This window comes from Psammomys obesus, unplaced genomic scaffold (assembly GCF_907164565.1).
Source record: "Psammomys obesus unplaced genomic scaffold, mPsaObe1.curated_primary_1811, whole genome shotgun sequence".
In the NCBI taxonomy this organism is placed as follows: Eukaryota; Metazoa; Chordata; class Mammalia; order Rodentia; family Muridae; genus Psammomys; species Psammomys obesus.
The window spans coordinates 366,781-391,702 of NW_026596234.1; the positions used below are offsets into that span (position 1 = coordinate 366,781).

Genomic DNA, 24,922 nt, shown 5'->3' on the forward strand with positions numbered 1-24,922 from the left:
CTACTGATAATTATGTTTAATCTGTATCCCATTTTTAGTTGGGTTACTTGAGGTTTTAATATCCATTTTTTTGGGGTTCTTTATATATTTTGGACATTAGACCTCTACTGGATGTAGAGTTGGTAAAATATCTTTTCCCATTCCATAGGCTACCTCTCCTGCCCCACTGATGGTGTTCTTTGCTTTACAGAAGAATTTCAGTTTTATTTTAATTGTTGATCTTAGTGTGTGTGTTATCCATCTTCTGTTCTGGTAGTTGTCTCCTGTGTCAACGTGTTCAAGGCTAGTTATTCCCTACTTTCTCTATCAAATTCAATTCAGTGTATCTGTCTTTGACTCACCTGGAATTGCATTTTATGAAGGGTGAAAAATATGGATCTATTTGCATTCTTTTACATACAGACACCCAGTTTTACTAGCACCATTTGTTTTAGATGCTTCTTTAGCAAAAATCAGGTTTTTAGGTGTGTGAATTTATATCTGGGTTTTAAATCCAACTGATCAAACACGTCTGTTTTTATGCCAAAACCATGCAATTTTAATTACTATAGTTTTGTAGTACAGTTTGAAATCAGAGACAGTTGATAACTTCAGAAATTCTTTTATTGTTCAGTGTTGTTTTAGCTATCCTGGGGTTTTGTTTTTCCATATGAAATTGAAAATTGTCTATTCAAGATCTGTAAAAACAAACAAACAAACAAACAACGAAAAACTATTGGAATTTTGATGAGGATTGAATTGAATCTGTAGACTGCTTTTGGTAGGATGGCCATTTTTATTACATTAATCCTACATATCTGTGAGCATGTGGGATTTTTGGGATCACTTATGTATGTTATTTATCACCTACAAATTGCAATTCTTTGACTTCTCCCTTTCCAATCTGTATCTCATTTATCTCCTTTAGTTATCTTACTGCTTTAGCCAGAACTTCAAGTACTATACTGAATAGGTGTGGAGTAGACCTATCTAATTTTAGTGGAATTGCTTTGAGTTTCTCTCCTTTTGATGCTGAGCTTGTAAATTATTTTATTATGTTTGACTATGTTCATAATCTAAGACTTTTTAATCATAAAGGGGTGGTTAGATTTTGTCAAAGGCTTTTTCAGCATCTAATGAGATGATCATGTAATTTTTCTCGTTTCTTTCAGTTTGTTTATATGATGGATTACATTGAAAAATTCTCTATGTTGAAGTGTCCCTGCATCTCTGGGATAAAGCCTACTTGATCATGATGGATGATGTTTTTCATATGTTCTTGGATTCAGTTTCCATGTGTTACTGAGTATTTTTGCATCTATGTTCACAAGGGAAACTGTTCTGTAATTCTCTGTCTGTTGAATCTTTACGTAGTTTGGATGTCAGAGTAACTGTGGTCTCATAAAATGAATTGGGCAATGCTCCTGTTTTTATTTTGTGAAATAATTTGAGGAGTCTGGTAGAATTTTGTGCTAAAACCGTCTGGGTCTGGATTTGTTTTTGTTTTTTTGGTTGTAGACTTTTAATGACTGCTTCTGTCTCACTAGGAGTTATAAATTTATTTAAATTGTTGATCTGATCTTGATTTAACTTTGGTAAGTGGTACCTATCAAGAAAATCATCCATTTCTTTCAGATTTTTCAATTTGGTGGAGTACAGATTTTGATAATTTCTTGCTATCGGGTGTGCTTGCTTTTTTTTTCTTTTTTCCGTAGAGCTTTTTGGTGTGCTATAAAATTGCTTGTATGCAATCTCTCAAAAAATTTTAATATAGGAACTTAGTGCTATGAACTTTCCTCTTAGCACTATTTTTACTGTATTCCTTAAGTTTGGGTATGCTGTATATTAATATTTAAATTGAATCCCTGAAAGTCTTTAACTTGTTTATTTCTGTCTTGACCCATTTTTCATTCAATAGAGTCACACTTAGTTTCCCTGAGTTTGTAAGTGCTCTGTTGTTATTGATATCCAGCTTTAATTCATGGTCTGATAGGATGTAAGGGCTATTTCAATTTTTTTCTATCTATTGAGACTCATTTTGTGTCCGAGTAGGTGGTCAGTTCTGGAGAACGTTCCATGAGGTAATGAAAAGGTGGGTGGCATGTTCTGTAAATATCTGTTGGGTTCATCAGTTAGCTCCAGCATTTCTGTTTAGTTTTTGGCTAGATGACCTGTCCATTGTTCAGAGTGGGGTACTAGAGTCTCTCATTATCTGTGTGTGAAGGTCAATGTGTAATTTAAGGTGTAGTATTGTTTCTTTTACAAAATGGGATGCCCTTGTGTTTGGAAGATCAATGTTAAGAATTGAAATGTCATCTTAGTGGGGTTTTCCTTTGAAAATGTAGTGTCTTTCCCAGTCACTTTTGATTAATTTTGGTTTGATGTCTAGTTTGTTAGATATTAAAATAGCTACACTAGTTTGCTTCTTACATCCATTTTCTTGAAAGATCTTTTTCCAACCCTTTACCCTGAAGTACTATCTAGATGTGTTTCTTGTTTGTAGCATAAGGTTGGGTGATGTTTTCATGTCCATCCTGTAAGCTGTCCTTTTTTTGGGGGAATTGAGGCCACTGACACTGAGAGATATCAATAAACAATGATCACTAATTCCTGTTATTTTGTAGTTAGTGGTGCTGTGTGTACTTCCCTTCTTTTGGTTTTGCTAGTGTGAGATTATTTCCTGTGTTTTCACATATGTAGTTAAGCTCCTTGGTTTAGATTTTTCCTTCTAGCACCTTCATTAGTGCAGGATTTGTAGACAGATATTGTTTAAATTTGACTTTATCACTTTTACTTCCTTCATTTATATGGTGATTGAAAGTTTGGCTGGGGGCTGGAGAGATGGCTCAGTGTTAAGAGCATTGTCTGCTCTTCCAGAGGTACCGAGTTCAATGCCCAGCAACCACATGGTGGCTCACAACCATCTATAATGAGATCTGGTGCCCTCTACTGGCCCGCAGGTGTACATGCAGACAGAACATTGTGTAGATTATAAATAAATAAATCTTAAAAAAAGAAAAGAAAGTTTGGCTGGGTATAGTAATTTGGGCTGGCATCCATTGTCTCTTATAGTTTGCAGCACATCTGTCCAAGCCTTTTGGATTCTTTAAAAACATAAAAATGAAAAAACAAAAAACAAAAACAACAACAACAAAACCCCACAGAAATGAGGGGAGTATGTTTTTGTTTTAATCCCAGGTCTGGGATTTGGGACTGTTCTAGACTGCCCATAGCAGCTGACTATAATTTACCTCATGCTCTATCAGGGGTGTGATTTTGCCAGCTGAAGATAGTTTATGTTTGAAATTCTGGGTACTCTTCAGGGGATACATACATGCCAGAGCACTGGGAGGTGTGGAGGCTGTTGCTCCCCCTGCTGCATTGCCATTTGCTGGTTGGAGATATCTTGACTACGAAGATCACACTCATCCCAAGGAACTCGACACTCTAATCAGCAGAAAGTAATCTAATGAGATCGACACCCTCTTTCTCCTCTACCTGGTGTTGGGTTGGAAAGGATAGGTAGGAAAAAGAACCCAATAAAGTAGCCAAAGCTCCAGCTACAGTTTCTATTTCCATTTTAGGGTCCTGAAGTTTTGTTTCCTTCAACTTTGTTTTTCTTTTTTTTTTGGCGTCCTTTAAAGGATTAATTTCCTCCAACTGTTTATTTTATTGGTTTATTTTTATTTATTTTGGGACAGGGTTTTTACTCCAATTGTTTAAGTTTGTGCTTTCCTAGATTTCTTTAAAAGATTTACTCATTTTCTCTTTAAGGACCTCTAATCATCTTCATATAGTAGGGGCTTAAGATCTTCTGTGATTCAGCTATTTTGAAATATTCAGGACCTGCTATGGTAGGACAGCTGGGCTCTGGTGTAGACATATTTCCCTGGCTGTTATTGTCTACTTAAACTGGCATGTAGCCATCTGGGTTTGGGGTGATTATAGGTCTAGGCGCTGATTTCTGGGCTTGTCTTAGTTGGGTGAGAATTTTATTTCTTGGTTTCTGATTTCTTTCTGGATTTTCAGAGAGTGTGTTGGCTAAGTGTTACCTGTTTTACTTATTGTTTGGCTAGTGCATTCACTGGGAATGCTAACTGGTGTTGGGAGGCTGGTCTCCTGGCAAGTGTGGCCTGTAATTGACCAGAGGGTGTCCACTAGAGTTTCTCTGTGCAGCCCTAGCAGTCTTGGAACTCCTTTGTAGACCAGGCTGACCTCAAACTCAGAGATCCACCTGCCTGCCTCTACCTCTTAAAATGTTGGGATTAAATTCATGCGCTACCACCACCTAGCTTAAATAAATAAATAAAATTTAAAGGAAGATGGGGAGCTGTCTCAGTGGTTAAAGAATGCTTACTACTCTCCCAGTGGACCCAAGTTCACTTCCCACCTGTTCAGCTCACAACTGCTTAACTCTAGCTTGCCTCTCAGGACACCTGTACACACATAGCATACACTTACACAGAGATATGTACATAAATAAAAATTGTAAAGAGCTGTGGGTTTAGCTTAATGGTAGACTATTAGCCTAGCAGGTGTTCAGTCTCCACTACTGCAAAACCAACCAACCAACCAACCAAAACCAAACAACAAGCATATGTGGTCCGTTCCTATTCAACACTGTTAGCCAGAGCAACTAGACAGGTGAAAGAACAAAGTGCATTAAACAGAAAAGGAGGAATTAAAGTTGTCCCTGGTTGCAGATGATTTCAAAACAAAACATTTGAGTACATGTTTATGTCAGAGGACAACTTTCAAGAACTGGTTCTTTCCTTCCATGTGGATCCTGGGAATCAAACTCAAGATCGTTATCAGGCTTGGGTGGCAAGTGTCTTTACTCACTGAGCCATCTAGCTGGCCTCAAAATATCCATCCATCTATCTATCCATTCTTTTTTTTTTTTTTTTTTTTTCCTGAGGCAGGGTTTCTCTGTGTTGCCTTGGCTGTCCTAGATTTGCTTTGTAGACCAGACTAGCCTCAAACTCAGAGATTGGCCTGCCTCTGCCTCCCAAAGTGCTGGGATTACAGGCATGCACCACTAAGCCTGGCCATAATTTTATTTTTTTAAATTGTTATTATTTGGTATTTTGAGACAAGGTTTCTATGTGTAGCCCTGGCTGTCCTGAAACTCAGAGATCCACCTGCCTCTCCTTCCTAAATGCCAGGCTTAAAGAAAGGCATAAGCCACCACCACCCACCTCATAATTTTATATATAGAAAAATAAAAATTACACTAAAACACTGTCAGGAATGATAAATGACTTCAGTAAACTTTCATACACAAAATCTACATTAATAAAAAATCAGTAGCACTTTTATACATTAATAACAAAGTTGGTAACTTAATTTTAAAGATTAGGTACAAGCCAGGAGGTAAAGGCAGACAGATCTCTGCGAGTTTAAGGTTAGCCTGGTCTACAAAGTGAGTCCTGGACAGCCAAGGCTACACATAGAAACCCTGTCTCGGGGGTGGGGACAAAACAAAACAAAACAAAACAAAACACATCATTTGAGGAAGAACTTCAAGACAACAAGAAAGAAAATCCAGACCAAAAAACATGATTAAGATTAAAGCATCTCGACCTGCTAAAGGAAGCAGCAGGCTGACAAGAATATGGAACACTGCTTTACAGGGTTAAATCTTTAGCACTACAAATAATGATTACAAACGCTGGAGATGATATAAAGGATACTATATTTATAATTCTCAACAACAAAAACTACAATGTAAAAAAAAAAAAGAACCACATGGAAATGCTATAAATACAAGTTGGACACGTGAAATAAAACTCACTGGACAGACTTCACAGTAGGATGCAGGCCACAAACAAACGAGCAAACCCCTATCTAGATCCTGAAGATATCATCCAGTGTGACGAACAGAGAGAGAAAAAGATTTTTAAAATCAAAGCTAGGGCAGAGCATGACTGTAATCCCAGCATTCAGAGAGGCAGAGGCTGGCAGAGCCCTTTGAGTTTGAGGCCAGCCTGGTCTACAAAGTGAGTCTAGCTACACAGAGAAAACCTGTTTGGGGTGGGGGTACAAACCACATGACTGAAGCTGGTAGTGCATGCCTATAAAACTGGTACTGGAAACCAATGCAAAAGGAGGAATATTAGCTTAGGCGAGGCATAGAAACTCTGTGTAAAAACAAAACGTAAGTAAAATAAATGAGGAACAAAGCCTTGGAGGCAGCCAGAAAATCCAATATTTACACAAGTGTCCAACAGAAAATAAGGCCAAAGAGACTTGGCTGAAAACTAATGGACCACCAGGGAAACAGATCTCTGTGAACTCAAGGGCAGCTGTTCTACACAGCGATACCAGGCCAGGAGGACTTCAAAGATGAGAAACTGCTTGTTTGTTTACTTACTTTTAAGGATGAAGATAAGGATTTATTAGGGCTCACAACTCAAGGTTACAGTCCATCATTTCAGGTAAGTCATAGCAGTAGGAGCTTGAGACAACTGTTCATATTACAAATGCAGAAAGGAAGCCAGGCTTAGTGAGGCTTGCCTGTGATCCCAGCACGTGGGGAGACAGAGAAAGGTGGGTTTCTGTGAGTTCCAGGCCAGCCTGGTCTACAAAGTGAGTCCAGGACAACCAAAGATACATGGAGAAACCCCGTCTCAGAAAAAAAACAAACCAAAGACAAATGCAGACAAGAGGCAGAGTCATGAATGTTTCTGCTCAACTGATTTTCTCCTTTTAATAAAATACAGGATCCAGCCCAGGAAATGGTACTTTCTACTTTTAGGGTTCACAGCCCCACCTCAAATACCTAATCAATATAATCTCTCATAGGTGTTCCTGGAGGCTGGTCCTTAATCTTAACAGCACACTTAACATCTTTATCATTTCAACAATATGATAGAGCAGTCTTAACCACAGACACATAGTTATACAACAGCTCTATCATAAATTCCATTTTCTCCGCCCTGGGCATGGTGTCCCAAACCTTTATAATCACAGCATTGGGGAGGCAGGGGCAGGCATATTTTATGAGTTCCAGGTTAGCCAGGGAGACACAGTGGTACCCTGTTAAAGGAAGGGAGGGATGGAGGGAGGGAGGGAGTGCAACCACAACAAAAAAGCCTCAAAGATTTCTTAAATCTTCTTGAATGTATCAATGATGGGGCCTCTTCACATTTTTATTCAAGAAATCCTTCTACAACAGCAGTTCTCAACCTGTAGCTCTCAACTTTTTTTTGGGGGGGGGTGGTCAAACAACTCTTTGGGGTCGCCTAGGACCACCAGAAAACACAAATTACATTATGATTCATAGAAGTAGCAAACTGTTATCTTATAAAGTAGCAACAAAAATAATGTTATGGTTGAGGGCCACCACAACATGAGGAACTACATTAAAGGGTCACAGCATTAGGAAGTTTGAGAACCACTGTTCTAAGAGAAAGAGGAGTTGAACCACCTGAAGTGAGTGAGGATAAACTTTCAGTAACACTTGGGGCTACTTAATTATAGCTATGGCTTTGGATCACTCTACTACAGTAAATATTTTCTTTTAAAAGGAAAAAAATCATCTGGGTGGTGGCAGTGCATTCCTTTAATCCTAGCTCTCAGGAGGCAGAGGCAGGTGGATCTGTGTGAGTTAGAGGACAGCTTAGTCTACAAAATGAGTTCAGGACAACCAGGGCAACACAGTGAAACAAAGAAACAAATCATTGTAGAGCCTAAGGTTGCAACTATTACTGCCCCACCACAGGAGACAGAGGCCAACCCTATTTCTGAGTGGTATCCCAAGACCTGGAAGTGCACACAGATGATCCATCTTTCCCCAGAACCTTAAGGTAGCCCCGCCTTCCCACAATTTTACGAGTGAATTCTTTTTGAATGAGACTGTCTCCAAAAACTTTTAACAAACCCCACAAATTCCTTTATATTTTTATATACATAATTAAAACAATCTTAAAATTGAATATACACATGTGAAAGTCATAGGATAATTTGTGAGAGTTAGTTCTTGCTTTCCAACAGGTGGATCTTGGGAACCAAAGTCAGATCATCAGAATTGGTGGCATGCGCTTTTGGCTGCTAAGGCAAAGTTCTGGCTTCTGAACAATCAAGTCCCCCACCCCCCAGTCAGGATTTCTCTGTAGATTGGGCTGGCCTCAACCTCAGGGATCCACTTGCCCCTGTCTCCCAAGTGCTGGGATCAAAGGTGTGCACCACCACAGGCCAGCAATCATCTTTAATAAAAAAATTCTATCATGGATACAAAGAGGGGATGCAAATCAATTATAAGGCAAACCCTATGAGTTATATACCAAAGCCTCAGGTGTAAGGACTGAAATCTAAATAGCAATAATCAACAATGAAGTTTTGGACAAGTGTGGAGGCAGCCATTTAAGGGCCAAGAGAATTCAATTATAGATTTAAAGGTGTTTACCTGAAATCCCAACACTCAGAGCTGGAGGGCAGCCTAGGCTATATGTATCAAAAGAACACAAAACAAACGACAACCATAACCACACACAGACACACCACACACACAAACACCCCCCACCCCCGCCACCACGATTCTCATAGTTTCCCTGATATACTTCTAGCTTCCCCTTGCTTACTTCAAACTATTCCAGGAGCAGGGCGAGACAAGTGTAGTCCTGAAAGCCACTACCAAGCCAGGTTTAAAAGGATGAAAAGTGCCCAGAGAAAAGATACAGAACACAAAGTTAATGCATCCTGCTGTGGACAGTCTGAAGACACAGAAGTACAGAATCCCCTGCCTTCAAAATGGTTCTTGTGTCTACATGGACAAAGCAGGTTCTTACACAATTCTATGAGCAGGCAAAGGGGCTTGTAACTTTAAAGATGCTAGCTAAACCTAGCTAGAGAGATGGCTCAGCAGTTAAGAGCACATACTTCTCTTGCTGAGGACTGAGTTCAGTTCCTTAGCACAGAAGCCTAATTGTAATAAAAGGCTGTTAATGACCTAGAGAGGATTACCATATAAAGAACAGAGAATAGAGCCAAGAACGAATATGTTACTTGTTATTGTGACAAAAATGCCTAAAAAGAGCAAATTATGGAAGGGGATTTATTTCATTTCACAGTTTTAAAAATACGGTCCATCTTATTTATTTTTTAAATCATGGTGGTAGGAGCAAGAAGCAGCTAGTGACTTTGCATTCACAGTCAAAAAGCAGAGAATAAAAAAGACTGGTGCTTGGCGCTTAGCTTGCTGTCTGCTTTTTATTCAGTCTGGACCCTAGTCCATTCAATGTTGCTGGCTCACTCTTAGGTCCTAAATGATTCTAGATCCCATCCAGCTGATTATCAATATTAACTACCACAGAGAGGAAGAGAGGGTATATAAGTGCTGATGTAATATGACAATGTAATTTCACATAAAGATGCAAAGGAAACAAAATTCAAACTACAGGAAATGTGATGGTTTTACTAGCATAGAGAGGACAAGCTGCTAACACTTCTGGTGAAAATGTAACAGTGAGGGGAGAGGCAAGTTACTATTGCTCTGTCTTATACACATTTGGACCACATTATAGAAGAAAAGATTCACTAAAAATGAAATCCAATTATGTTATTCCCAATTTTCTGGGGCATCTTTAACTAAAATCCATGCTATAATATTAAAAAATCAGCTGCCAATTAGAGTGTTAGGGAGCAAATAACTTAGAACACAGTAATAGCATCTTTCAAGTAATTCTAAGCCCTCTGTTTGGTCATAAAATAACTAAGAACCTACCTGCCTACACGGAGACAAGAATTCCTAAGGGAATGGAATCTGGGCTATATGAAAGGAAAAGTGAGCTAAGCATGCACTGATTTATGCTCCTGACTATACATACCACGTGACTACCTGCTTCAAGTCCTACCACCATGATTTCTGAAAAATGATAGACTGTAACTTTGAATTGTGAGCTAAATAAACCCCTTCTCCCTTAAGTTGCTTTTGCTAGGGTATTTTATCACAGTAACAGGAGACAACACTCAAATGGTCAACATTCAAATATTTAACTACAAATATCATATACACATAAAAATACTTAGGGCTGTTAGTGTGATAGTATATACTGTAATTTCAGCACCTGAAGGAATGCTAAGGCCCCAGAATGCCAAGTTCAAGGCCAACCTGGGCTATATAGCAAAACTCTGTCTCAAAATGCAAGAAAATGTAACAAACCACAAATTTTGTCCAACAGTGTAGACTACTACATCTATTTAAACATCCTAGGACACATGTTCAGAGCAGTGAAAATGCTTTACCTTACTCATTTTGGGATGTTGTCAACTGAATGATCCATTCACCCTGACCACGGTCTAGTTCCCACTGCATAATGGATTTAATGTACCAAAATAGAGCAGATCTCAAAACATTCTGAAGCGTAAGACTCATAATGCCTAAGTCGGAATTCATAAGATACTGCAGATGACACGGAGTGTTTTCCTGGTTCTGAGATGTAACTGACAGAAGTGGCATAAGTTCTATCCTTACACCCTAGCCTGAAGCTGCTCCTCAGAGAAGGTCATGTTGGACACACAGCTGGTCAGTATATCACACCTAAGGGTTAACTTCAAAGAAGCAAATGAACATGCACTTGGAGTGACTGATTCCTTGCAACTGTAGTTGGAAACCAAGTGATCACACCAAATCAAGCACATAACTAGAATCAGATAAAACAACCAAGACCACGACAAACCAAACACGCCAAATTTCAAAGGGGTAAGTGTTACAACACACCATACTCCAAATAGACATGTTGAAATTGAGATGTAACCAATTAAACTGTTTCTGTGTATCATGATTTCTCTTCTGTAAATACCAATTGCCTGGCTGCCAGGTTCTCTTTACTGGTTCAGACTGCTGCCCAATTCATGATTCATTTCTTTGCTCAAAATCTACTCAACCTAATTTGTCTATGGTTTTATTTGCTTGTCTTAACTGTTTAGAGTTGGGAGTGGGGTCTCAAGTAGATGTCCCAAGTGGATATTCTCAAACCCCGAGTCCCAGAGCACTGACCAGCCAAGTGAAGATACTCACCAAAATCACTACTTCCACGGCACTCCAAAAGTTAAGTGAGGGCATGGACTCCAAAAGTTAAGTGAGGTCATGGGTGAGTTCCCTCTCTAAACGGAACAAATTTCTGTTTTGAGCTCATCAAGTTTATTTAAGTGATTTTTACTGAACTGAATCCAAGATTAGATAGTACACAGCTAGAGGCCTCAGGTAGATAGATGCCTTTTCAAGAAGGATTTCTGCCTTGCTGAACTTGGGGACCTGTTTGTGTAATCCCAATACTTGGGAGGCTTAGGCAGGATGATCTAGACCAACCTTGGCTATCTATTGGCTATCTATATAGGAAGACCCCCCACCCCCACATACACATAAAACACTGAATCTCTAGGTTTTCTAGCATGGGGATGGAGAGCTAAAGTTGAGGCTGAGGGATACCTGCACAAACACATGTTCTTAGCATAGCTACACAAACTAGAAAAGTAAGTATTTGCCTACAGTTTTTTAATGTACCAAGGCTAAAGAAAGCTAGGACAACTAGCAAATATGTTCTGTATTACAATGACAAACTGTACTACGGAAAAACACCTGCTTCCAGTGGTTGGGATCCATAGATTTGCCAAACTACAGACTGCTGATTTGTCAGGCCATTTGTAAGGGCAGACTTCTTCACATTCACTGGAAACTAAGTTCCTTAAAGTAAGATTTCTAATAGCTCCAACAATCAGAGAAATGATGAGGGAAACTCAAATATAAAAGGAAGGTTAAGACACACTTTCAGTAATGAAAAGAAAGAGGGTACAAGAATTACTGTTTAAAGAAAAAGTAACTTTTGGGCTACAGAGATGATGGCTCAGCAGTTAAGAACACTTGTTCTTGCAGAAGACCAAGGTTCAATTCCCAGTACCCACAGGAAGATCACAAGTGCCGATAGCTACAGCTCTAGGGGATCTGATCCCCTCCTCTGGCCTCTGAAGGCAACAAGCACATATATAGTACAGGCAAAACACCCTTATTCATAAAATAAAATTTATTTACAGAAAAAAGGAATTTTGTCCCAAAATACAAAAACTGGTTGTTTTAAATCGAAAAGGGAAAAGAAATACAAAATCAAGTTGGGCATGGTGGCACATGACTGTAATACCAGCAGGAGGATGTTCCAGGCCAGCCTGGTCCACAAAGACAGCCAAGGCTACACAGAGAAGCTATGTCTCAAAAACAAAAACAAAACCACCAAAAACAAAAACAGCACATGAATGACAAAGTTGTATGAGATTTTTAAGATAAATTTTTAAAAAGAGTTTATGCTAAGATTAGAAGAAAACTGTTTTGTGTATGAGTTTCCTGTAAAATTCAGTAAGCTAAGAGGTTAAGAGCATATACTGCTCTTACAGAGAACCATGGTTCAGTTTCCAGCATCGATACGGTAGCTCACAATCATCAATAACTCCAGTTCAAGGGGATCCAACACCCTCTTCTGACACAGCCAGTGCATATACATGCATGCAGGCAAAACACTGAAACACATAAAATTAAATCTAAAATGATTTTACAGTAAGGCAATTTTTAAAATTTACTTTTGGAGTCTCTGACGATCTCAACCATTAGTTAACTGGTTGTTCACTGAACTACTGTTCAGTGACTTGTGATTTGCTTTAAATATGTTAAATTCTTGGTATTTTTTTTGATGAATTTCCCAAAATGTTTCTATCTATATCTTGCTATATAGTTCAAGCTGGTCTCAAACACTCAAATCTTCTACCTCAGCCTCTTGTATGGTGGTGGGGTTGTGAGCATGTGTCCAATATCCAGCCTCAAAATCAAAATTTAAATTAAGTCCTTTTATTGCTCTCCAACTGACTTTAGAAATTTCCCAGGTGGATCTGAAGGAACATTAAAAAACAAAACAACAAAAAAACTTATAAAAAGAGCCATGGACATGGTGGTATACACTTCGTGGTGGTTTGAATAGATATCGCCATCTATGTTTTTGAGGGCTTGGACCATAGGGAAGGACACTATTAGAAGGTGTGACCTTATTGGAGTAAGTGTGTCACTGTGAGGGCAGGCTTTGAGGCCTTATAAACGCTCAAGCTATATCCAATGTGGACACAGTTTCAGGGTTCCCCAGGGATGAGACCCCTAACTGGCTACCTAATATTAAGTCAGCCCTGAAATCCTATACATACAAGTAACACTAACAGAGTAAGCAGGTTGTATTTATATTTTTTATATGTGTGTATAACAGTAACAAAGAAAAACAGGCCACAGATTTAAGAGTGGTGTGGGAGAGACTGGAGGAAATAAAAGGGGAAAAAATTAAGTAGTTACATTTTAATTAAAAGAATAAAATTACAATCTGGTCTATATAATGAGGTCCAGGACAACCAGGACTACATAGAGGCCATGCCTCTAAATAAGCAAACAAAAATTTTAAAAAATATTAAACTAACTGGGTTTCTTTTCTGCATTAAATCATATGAGAAGCACTGTCAAATTAATAATAAAAGTTGGGTGGTGGGGCTGGAAAGATGGCTCAGTGGTTAAGGTCACTGTTTGCTCTTCCGAAAGGACCAGGGTTCAATTCCCAGCACCCACATGGCAGCTTACAATTGTCTATAATGCCCATTCCAAGGAATCTGACACTTTCACACTAATAAAACATAAAAAGATAAAGTTTAAAAAATAAATAAAAATATATATATATAAAAAAAGTTGGGTGGTAGTGGCACATGCCTTTAATCCCAGCACTCAAGAAGCAGCTGTAGACTGTTCTCTGTGAGTTCTAGGCCTTCCTGGTCTACAAAGCAAGTTCCACACAGAGAAACCCTGTCTCAAAATATAAATAAATAAATAAATAAATAAATAAATAAATAAATAAATAAATAAATAAATAAATAAAACAAAAAGAGAAAAAATACTAAAACTTGAAATGACATTTATATTACTATTATGTGTTTCGGACATTATATGGAATTAACTAAATTAATTAAAATAAAGTGGTGGTATAGCATTACCATTTCATAATTCCAGTTATCTGCAAATGTTATGTACAATAGAAATTATCACATTTTCTTGTCCATTGTTCATTACTGTAATGAACCTTCACCAGAGATTTAATTATGCCATTTTAATTAAGCCTTGACATCTATAGGTGGCTGTTTACCATAATACTTGCTTGAACTATAAAAGGTATTTCACTTTTAATGACGTTTATGGAAAAGATTGCATCTTTTTTCACTTTGAAAATGTACCAGTGGTGAGCTGATTACAAGTCAGGCGGGGAGCTCCTTGGACGCAGCTTTCAGGAGTTATCCCTCATGACAAGGCAGGCTTTCTAGTGACATAGCTGTCTTTGAGTTATCCATGATCCTTATGTTCTCTGAGGAAGGAGGATCAGCTTGGAGCGTCTGAGAAAGAGTGTCTCTTTTCACCTTAGAGGTTGCTCTGTCATGACGGGTTGCTGAAAACATGCCTAATATCTTGCTACCAGTTTGAAAGCAATGCCAACATATCAAGAAAAGGGAGACAGACTCCAATATACCACATTTCCAGCCAGCCTCACATATGCAACTGCGATATACACAATAAATGTCCTCCAGTGAAGGCAGGAGGATGATTCCAACTAATTTGTAAGGTTTTTTTGTTTTTGTTTTTGTTTTTTTTTTTTTCTGGTCAGGTTCACTATGCAGCCCAGGCTGGCTTTGAATTCACAATCCTTGTGCTTTAGCCTCCCAAATCCTTATAGGAGAGTGTTGCTGCTTAAACTGGCTATATAACCTAATAATCTAATTTACAGGTTTGAGGAAGAAGAAAAGAAATGTCTTATTTGCACACAAAAAATACACATTCAGAATGATTTGATTAAAAAAAAATTACAACAAAAACATACCAATGGACAGTATAAGAATTTCCATGACTTAGCCAGACATGCCTACTGGAAATGGAGGCAGGAGGATGATTTCAAAGTCTTCCTCAGGCTATATATAGCAAGTTTAAAGCCAGCTTAGGAAACACAAGACCCTGTTTCAAAAAATATAAAGAAAAAAAAAAAAAAAAAAAAAAAGGAAGAAAAATTGTTGATGGGTAACTGCTTTAAAATTGCTAAAAAGGGTCTGGAAAGATGGCTTTGCAGTCAAGAGCACTGGCTATTCTTCCAGAAGACAGTGATTTGATTTCCAACACCCGCATGGTGGCTCACAGCTGCATGTAACTCCAGTTCCAATCAATCCAACATCCCTTTGTGCCTTTACTGGCACAAGGCACACAGTGCAGTGCAGAGACATATGTACAGACAAAACATGCCAAATCATGAAATAATAAATTAAGATTAATGGTTTACAGAAAACATTTGGCTTGTCAAAATCATTGTTCTAATAACACAATGACCCACATGTGATACATTTCTGACACCTGCGGGATAATTTAGACATTCAGAGGGATTTTACCCAAATACCACCTCCAGCACATGTCTTCTGGTTCTACAAAAGTTTTCTCAGGCAGGGAGGGTCAAGCTGTAAGAGCAGCTACAAGGTTTTAAGAAAGTATGTACGAGGTGTACCTGAACAAACCTCAGGGTGCTTGATGGGTTGGACTAAAGACAAAAGAGTTATTATATTAGGCACTGCAAACAATGATATTGGGCAAACCTAAGGGAAAGACAAAGATCAGAAGGAAATAAAAATTGGTAATGTACATAAAAAATAAGATTTACATTCTAACAGAATTACATAAAAGAAAAACTACAATAAAATGCACTCCTATTTAACAGAGAAATTCAATGGGCCTGTGTTGGTATAATGTTTTTGTGAATTGTATACAATTTACCCTTGTTTATTCAAATGCTGATTTCTCTACCCCACTATCTCGTTTCAATCCGGACTTTGCATTGTGATACTTATTCAAAGCATCACCTGTCTCAAGTTTGTGTAAACATGCCACCATTTGTTCTCTGTATTGTTGATAAAACAACCAGCCAATGCTGGGCAATGGAAAGAATAGGGTAGAACAACCTAGTCTGGAGAAGAGGAGAAAGAAGGAGTGGAAGGAAAGATTCAGGAAACACCAGGAGAAATGAATCAGATCTAAGATATGACTAAAAAGCAAGTATAAGGTGGGGAATCTGAATGGGAGGAAGCTATGCAGGCTTGGGGGTTTAGGATAGAGTAACTATTGCCCAGTATTGTGCTCTAGGTTAATTAAATAAATCCTAGTCTCTGTATGGTGATTTGTGCATACAGCTGGTTTAGGAATTACTGTTATTTTAACTAAAAGATAAAACAATATTAAATATTCACAATCAACAGGCCTGCTAATTTCTCACTGTAATGAGAAAGACAAGTCAATAGCACCTTCTTCACAGAATTAAGAACACTCCTCCCATCCCCACCCTCCATTCACCTTCACTTAGGAATGTCAGATGAGGAGACTGCTCTAGGATCTTTAGAACCTGCCCCTTAGGATTAAGACTGACAATACCATGAAAATATTCCAATCTATTTCATGAAAAAGAACGGCAATTTAAGGCAGATTTCTTGAGGAAAATGGCCACATTTCTTTCCTAAGATAGCCTGAATGGGATACACCTGATACCATCACCCAGCAAATCCTCACTCCAATCCTATGATTCAGCAGGACTGTAACCTTATAGCTAACAGGCAAGCATTCCTTCCAACACATAAAAGAACACTGCATACTTCCTCTTGTAAAACATCATGGGAGTATGTGTGCAATTAATGTTTAACAATTAAACTAATAATAAAATCACCAACAACTCATGATAATGAGTAAGGTTCACTTACACAGACTCAAGGAATACTTACTGAACATTCATAGTATCTCACAAAATCTAAAAATATTAGTTGGGTTTAAAATGTTTAGAAATAAATGATGAAGTTCTCTGCCCATAAACTGTCACTTGTGGAAAAACATAGTGATTTTGGAATGAAATAAAACAGTGCAGCTGGGTATGGTAGTGCACACCTTTGAACCCAGCACTCAGAAAGGCAGAGGCAGCAGATTGATGTGAGTTTGAGGACAGCCTGCTCTACAAAGTGAGTCCAGGACAGCCAATGCTACACAGAGAAACCCTGTCTCAAACAAACAAACAAACAAACAAACAAACAAGCAAGTTGTGGGACTCTGCTGGATAAGGTTGAAGCCTGACATTTCAGGATAGCCTTGGTATCCAGGGAGTAGACTCCCTTTTCTCATCAGGTTTCTCTCTCCACCTGGCCTGGGAAACTCCAGATCTTGTAAGGAGCTTCACTCTTACAAGATCTTAGAGAAGATCTCAGGTAGGACCCTTTTCTGATGAGAAACCTGTTCAGCAAGCACCTGGGGATTCCTGGAGACATCTACCCTATGCTAATAAGATGTCTTGGTGTCTTGACTTTCCACCAAAGACCTTTGACTTTACCTGGAGCTCTTCCCCCACCGACAGGATAATTAAGTACTGCTTTTCCCCTCTTATGGTAGGACTGTTTTGATACATGTAGATTAAGTATCCCTGGCACCCCTGATCCCAGCGAATCAAACACATTCATTCACCTTCACAACCCCTGCTACTGCCCAAGGTTTATGTTGTCCTTGATTTCCCATGAAATAAACACACACGCTTCCACTCCAAAACCATCTGAGATTCATTTATTCTGGACACCTAAACTTGGCTGCCAATCAAGCAGTTACTTGCTGGCTGAAGACAAGTTCTGGACCACCTGGGGCTTGACTGCCTGTAGGTCCAAAGGCAGTGCTTCGCGCTGTTGGCTGCGTCAAGCCTCCAACATTCTCTGGCTTGCAGCACTGCCTCAGCAGCTGTTGACCTGCATCTCACCTCCTCCTGATCAGTTTCAGGCTTCCGCCCGCATCCTCTGCTGTGCCTACCACAGCAACTAAATCAAGGAGGTCTAACATTCTGGTATCATCACTGGCTTCTGAAACTCGAGAATTTCCACTATCTCTGATACCAGCAATCTCATTTAAAAGAGCTAATTGTAAAATGGAAAACTCTGGCCTAGGACCTGGGTCTCCACCTAAAGCACTCTAGCCATTTCTGGGAGACCCGGGACCTTTGATCTTGTCTGCTCCAGACATCCGGCATGGCATTCAGCAGTAAGGGGCAAAAGGAAAAACTTCAGACAGAAGCCATGTCCAAGGACCATCCAGGCCCTACCTGCCCCGCTGAAGGGAGTAGGACATAACATACAGATCAGTGGAGAGGAAAACTGATCATGGAAGAAAATTTCAAATTTCCCCCAAATCTGGCCTCACTGTTTTTTGTGACAAGGCTTCTCTGTGTAACAGCTGTGTAGCTCTGGCTGTCCTGGAACCTGCTTTATAGACCAGACTGGCCTCAAACTTACGAAGATCCAAGTCCTTCTCCTGGGACCAAAGGCTGAGTTACCACAACCAGCTGTCTTTTTTTTTTTTTCTAAAAAAATATGATACTTTGTTTCTGTAATTTTGATATAAATATCAATGTTTGTAAAACTCAAAATCTTAAGAATTCTTATTTGTAAAAACCTATATTGAGGGCTAGGATGGTTCAGTGCACTTATTCTGCAAGCATGAAGTCGTATTTAAATCCCTGGGAACTACTTCAAAAGTCTGGCATAGCTTTGTGTACCTGTAACCCCAGCACTGGGGGCAAAGTCAAACATTCTATAAACTTACCAGCCAGACCCTGAGGGAGCTTCTGGGTCACTGAGAGGCCCTGACTCAAGATAATAAGAAAGATCCACAGAGGAAGACACAACATTCTGTTCTGGCCTCACAGGAGAGTACATAGTTCACACATGCAGTGCATGCACCATGCCTTATACAACACAAACCCCAAATTAAAAACAAAACAAAACCTAGGTATGGTCCCATAGACTCATGTATTTTAATGCTTGGCCCACAGGGAGTGGCAGTATTAGGAGGCGTGGCCTTGTTGAAGTGTGTCACTGTGGGGCAGGGCTTAGAGGTCTCAAATGCTCAAGCTACGCCCAGTACAGCAGTCTCTCCTTGATGTAAAACTCTCTGCTCCCTCTCCAACACCATGTCTTCCCGTGTGTTGCCATGTTTCATACCATGACTATAATAGTCTAAACCTCTGAAACTGTAAGCCAGCCCCAATGAAATGTTTCCTTTGTAAGAGTTCCCGTGTCATGGTGTCTCTTCACAGCAATAAAACCCTAACTAATAAACCTATTAAATACTATGTATAGAGACTGAAGAACATAAATTTTTCATTAATAAATGTACTCAAGTTAATGCAAAGTGTCAGGAGGAGCAAAATCCAAACTAAAGGTTGTTGGGTAATCTAATCCTTAAATCTTCCTGTTTAGTTGCCAGTTAAAAGATTAGCTGCTAATCCATCATCAGAGGCAGGCCTGGCACAGCAGCCCAGACTCCAAGATTAAGGATGTTTTATGAGTAGGTTTTTCACAAAATAAGGCTATCACCATTTTTAGCATCTTTGTCACTTCTATTTAGGAAGCTATCAGTAAAATACCTAGCACTTATCCTTTCTCTGATTCTGTAACAGGCAGGTAAGATGGGAACAATTTCCCTCATTTTATAGAGTAAAGAGGCCCAGAGACAGAAGGCACATGGTGGTGTGAGCTCTAGCCTTGTCCTCTTTCAGAAAGGAGAGTCTAGCAGATTCTGCCGATGCACAGATGGAGGCAAGGACAGCAAAATAGCGGGAACTTTGCCTGACAAAAGGCCTTAAATGCATCACTCAGATTCTATAGCACAGAATAATAAGCTTCATTTTGGAGTACAACTTTTTACTTTTTCTTTCAGGTGTAGAGCTTAAATCCATGGCTTGGCACATACTAGACAACCACTCTCCTCTGATCTGCACCTTCAGCCCTGAGTACTACATCTTTAAATGCTTAATACCTGTAAACTTCCAGCAGTCACAAAGAATCACCAGAGGTCCTCATGTGCAGAACTGATGCTTGCACTTCATTTCCATTCCAACAGCTCCTAGCCAATTCCCTAAAATCTCAGTTTATTTCCATACTAGAGAATAACCTTTCATTTGCTAATAGTTTGCTCACAGTATTACATACTTCAAATCCCACACCTCACTCTCTGATTTCAGAAGCGTATTTCTAAGATAAAACTCCTTATCATAAGCCCCAGCATCACTGCATTTTACTTATTCATGTACCTGAGCCTTAAAGACACAATTCTGGCAGATCATGGGATACCATAAGCTACAGGTGGTCAACAAATAGAAGAAACCAGGCTTAGAAGTGTTCAATTGAAGTTCTAAGTCTGATTCATTAAGTTAGATCTTGAGCAAAGCAGGTTATCAGGGTAGGTGTACAACTGTACCCAGAAGCACTACTCTGTCTAAAATGCTCTTGTGTAAAAGTGGGTAGAACTGTGCAGTATGCATCCAGCACTGACTCACACTAACAGACTTGTTCTCAAGAATCCAGAGGAATCAGGCTGGTAGGATGCCTCAACCAGTTGAGAATACTGGCTGCTCTTCCAGAGGTCCTGAGTTTAATTCCTAGCAACCATATGGTGGCTCACAACCATTTATAAAGGGATCAGATGCACGCTCCTGAGATGTAGGTGTACATAAAAACAAAGCATTCCTATAGTTTAAAAAATGAAAGATTATAGAGAAATCTAGATGGACAGGAGGCAAAGGCCTTAGAGAGAACTCTAGAGTCCTTCAGTCACTAAGAAGTCTCTACTGGGTTGTCACAGCACAGTACATAATGAGCTTCCAGCTAAGGGCATCAGGAACTGCTCACTATTAAGCAAGGTGTGGTGGTAAAAGCCAATGATTCCAGGTTGAAGCAGGAGGATCAAGAGTTGCAGGTTAGCTTCAGCTATATAGCAAGATCCTGTTCACAAAAACAAAACACCTCTTCACAATAACTAAAGAATCAGATGACTTCATCTCACTGTCACCTCTAACCCTGACAGACAAGTAACTAAAGACAAAATTTCTAAGAACCTTTTTTTTTTAAACTAGTGGCATATCTCACTTTAAAAAAACTTAAATTTGAAATAATCATTGATAAAAGTTGCAAAGATCTGGGTGATGGTAGTGCATGCCTCTAATTCCAGCACTTGGGAGGAAAAGGAAGGTGGATCTCTGTGAGTTCAAGGCCAGCCTGGTCTACAAGTGAGTTCCAGGACAGCAAGGGAGGGTTACACAGAGAACCACAACCAACACAGGCCCCCTCAGAAAAAAAAAAGTTACAAAGAGATTTACAGAGAAGTCCTAAGCATCTTCATAATACCTTCTTAATTTACTGTCCCTTTTTCAAAATGGGCAGGGGACAGCTGGTGGCTCTGTCCTTGGGGATACAAGGTTCCCTGTTTACCTCCTAGGAACCAGGTGTCTCTGAAATGCTTAGTACTGACTTCCTGGTGAGAAGGCAATAAAGAGCCCAACTGCTACTAAGCTTATTTCCATTCATTCAACAAATATTTACTGGGCACATACTATGTGATCATTCCAAAAAAACAAATGAAAACCGTAACTAGAAAATAATGTTAAATACGTTTTAAATACGTTAATATATTACGCAAGAGTCAAGTGCTTGTTGTACAAAAATTAAGCAAGGAAGGGAGAAAAATAGGAAGTAAAGAGCTGAATAGTAAACAGCAGCCTAGAGCTATAGTAGATAGAGTTGTAGAAACACGGAATATCTCACAGAACAGGACAAGTGAGTGTTCAAGAATGAATCAAGGACCAAGGACTTGAATTTGTTAAGAGACCTAGCAAGGAGGCTGCTGGGCCAAGAAGTGTGAGGCAGGGTCTCCAAGGACAGGCCACCCCTTCCCCAAATAGTCTGCATTTAGAGCCCACACTGGCTCCATATCTGAGGTCTACACAGACAGGGCCCAGCCTAAGCGTGAAAACACTGGTAAAGTAACATAATCATAACACATTAGCTTAGAAACTGTCCAGAAGCATTTAATGTCACCCAACAGATCACTTAAAGGAAGCAAATAAATGAACAAAATTATCCTACGATTACAGTTTTGCCTTTAGGCAACCATGACAACAGACAGGTTAACATAATTCTTTTTGATGTTAAGTAGTGTTTTGTTTTTTAAACAGACAAATCACTAGCAATTCAGACACACTGCCAATGAGGGATGTGTGTGTCCAACAAATGGCGACCCAATTTACCCAAAGTCCACCCTGAAAACAAAATAAAGCTACCTTCTGCATTATTTTTCCGAAGACACACCTAATGAATTCGGAGAAATCATCTCCTAGGTACAAGGAAAAACAAGTTTTTAATCCAGCCACATAACACAAGTTGGAGACTGAACGGCTAATACTCTCCCTAAACAACCCGACACAAAGCGCTTCTTAATATGTCACTGTGAGGCAAATAAAATAGTTTTTTTTTTAATACATTAAATGCTTTGGAGATTGCAACTACAGGACAATTTTCCGCGCCCCAGGCTGTGAAGAAGCCTCAAAGCCTTCACTGCCTGCCTCCCAACACCAGAGTTTCTGCGTTCCGGGAGCCACCGAGGCGGCCGCGCGTGCGACCCCGGGTTGGCCCGGAAAGCCTCGTCCCCGCGCCGCCCCGCCAGGAGCAAGGTCGAGCGGGGCCTAGCTGCGCCCACGGCCCGGCTCGCCGCCGCTGGAAAAGGTCGCCGCCATTTCCGGCTGCGGGCAGCTTTCACCTCGTTCTGCGGCGCCCTCAAGCCGCTCCCCTCCCTCCGCCCGGCTCCCGCGGCCCCGACTCCGCTGCCCCGCCTAATTTGAGGGCCGCCCGAGAGGGAGCTCACCCGTCGGCACGCCCGCCCGTCCACCGGTTCCGCGGCTCCGCTTCCGTACCGCGGCGCTGCTGGGCAGCCGGCCGTCCTACTGCTCGGCCTGAGGATCCCGGACCTCCACAGCGGTGGCAGAGGCAGAGGACGGCGGAAGCAACACCGGCGGCAGCAAGAGCGCGCACGCTCACGCACTGGCACGCGCACCCCCGGAAGGACGTGTGCGCTCTGGCGGGTCAGAGCCGGCTGCGCAAGCGCGCAGAGCGCCACGCTGAGGCTCCGCCCCAGCTGGAGCCTATGTAGTAATGCAGCGCCGAGGCTCCCGAGCTTCCTAGCTTCCGTGGAACTCGGCCCACGAGAGGCGGTGCCCCAGTTGACGAGCAATGGAAAAGGTTAGAATTTTGGGCGGAGCCTGTAGATACTAAGCGGAAGCCACAACCACCGAGCGGGGGCAAGGCTTGGGCGTGAGGGTCGGGCCATCAGAGGTGACTCCAGTGCCTGGAAAGCAGGCCAGTAGCGCTCCACCGAGTAAATGGGCTTTTTGTCTTGCAGTTGAGTTTGTTCAGTGCCTCAGAAAATTTACTACTCTTTACCAAAAAACTGGAGAGGGAGACCTTCATTTCATCTCAAGACACTGCTGTGGGGCTGACATTTTTGTTCATCTCTAGAGACCACCCAGAAAGGACTTCTTTCCTGCCTGCCTCCCCAGTCACTGAAAAACCAGCCGCCATTAGTTAGCGATCCTCTATGAATCACCTGCAATGATGTGCGGAGCCGGAGAAGGACTTTGCCTCCCGCTCTATCTCACATGATCTGTGTTCATTCTTTTCATTTACTTGCCTATTACCCATGAAACAACCCTACCATTTCAAGTGCTACTGTGTTTTCAGGCAGACACCTGATTCCAGGGCTACCAAAATAGTCTTTGCGGCCAGTGCTCCCACAGCTTAGCTTCTCTTTCATTCTTGCCTATTGGCCATTTTCTCTTTTATCATAATTTTTTTTAAGATTATCATTACATAATTCCCCCTTCCTCTCTCCAACCCTCTCATGTTCACATACTTTCAAAATTCATGGCCTCTTTTTATTACATATATAATCCCTAAAATATATAAATACAACTTACTCGGTCTGTTATTGTATGCATATGCTTTAAAGGTTGGCCATTTGGTATGGGATAACCAATCGCTATGCTCTTCCCTAGGAAAGATGACTTCTCCAGCTCTCAGAATTCCTTGGTGACCTGTATTTCTTTGTCTAGGGTTGAGGCCTTGTGGGCTTTTTTCCTTATACATTAGCATGTGTGCTGATTTTGTCCTTGTTCAGGTCACATTTAGGCAGCTGTGTTAGTTAGACTTCATGGATGTAGCTTCTCTGACATTTCTAAGTGACACAATCTTAGAGCAAACTTCCTGGTCTTCCGGTTCTTACAATTTTACAATTTTACCTTCCCCTCTTTCGAAATGATCCCTGAGTCTTAGCTGATAAGTTTCAGTTTTCTGTAATGATCTCCATCTGTTGAAAAGGGGTTTCTTTGATGAAGACTGAGAATTACACTTATCTATAGATATAAGGATAAATATTTAGGATGTAATTAAGGATTATGATGGTTTAGTAAAGTGATCCATGACATCACTTGTCCCCGGTAGTTGCCTAGGTTTCCAGCATCAGGCACAATTCCCGTCTGACTGAGCAAGCCTTAAACTCAATTTGAGAGCTGTTGGTTACCAACAAGGTATGTGTGCCACTACTGCTGACTGTTTTCAAGTGAGCTTTCAGAATCAAAGCAGATAATACTTAAGGCCTCCTGTAAGGCCCTAAGTAAATTCCAATCTTTTGCATAAAGTCTGCTCATCTCAGCCAACTGGATGTCTTCTCCTATTATCTTATACCATTCTGCATTCTGGCCAAATCTGAATTGACACTTTCTAGGCCCAGACTGTCAGCAGCAGATAGCTCAAGAAATTTAGTAAGCTGTGCAACATCAAGCAAGTAGCAAAAAAAAGCAGTGAAAATCAATAAGCAGAAAGGCCAGGTGCAGTTACACACGGCTGCCGTCCTGCCAGAGACAAGGCTCTTGAGTCTGAGGTAAGGGCTATATAATGATACCCTTTGAGAGGTAGAACATGAGTGAGAAGATTCCAGTTGGAAGATATAGTGAGATGGATCTGGGAACTAACTAAAGATGGAAACTATGAAGCT

General features: G+C 40.4%; 1 protein-coding gene across 5 annotated transcripts in view; it reads right to left on the reverse strand.

Annotated features, from left to right (window-relative positions):
• The window catches only part of Dnajc5 (DnaJ heat shock protein family (Hsp40) member C5), a 32,884-nt gene extending 9,958 nt beyond the window's left edge, over positions 1–22,926 (reverse strand). The window contains exon 1 of one of the 5 annotated variants that reach the window (XR_008718878.1): positions 22,739–22,926. The gene's annotated coding sequence lies outside the window, so the exon portion shown is untranslated. Of the gene's footprint in view, positions 1–3,313; positions 3,356–22,157; positions 22,212–22,738 lie in introns of those variants that run through there. The other 4 variants (XM_055596065.1, XM_055596064.1, XM_055596066.1 and 1 more) reach the window with 4 other exon arrangements.
• Positions 22,927–24,922: the final 1,996 nt, after the last annotated feature.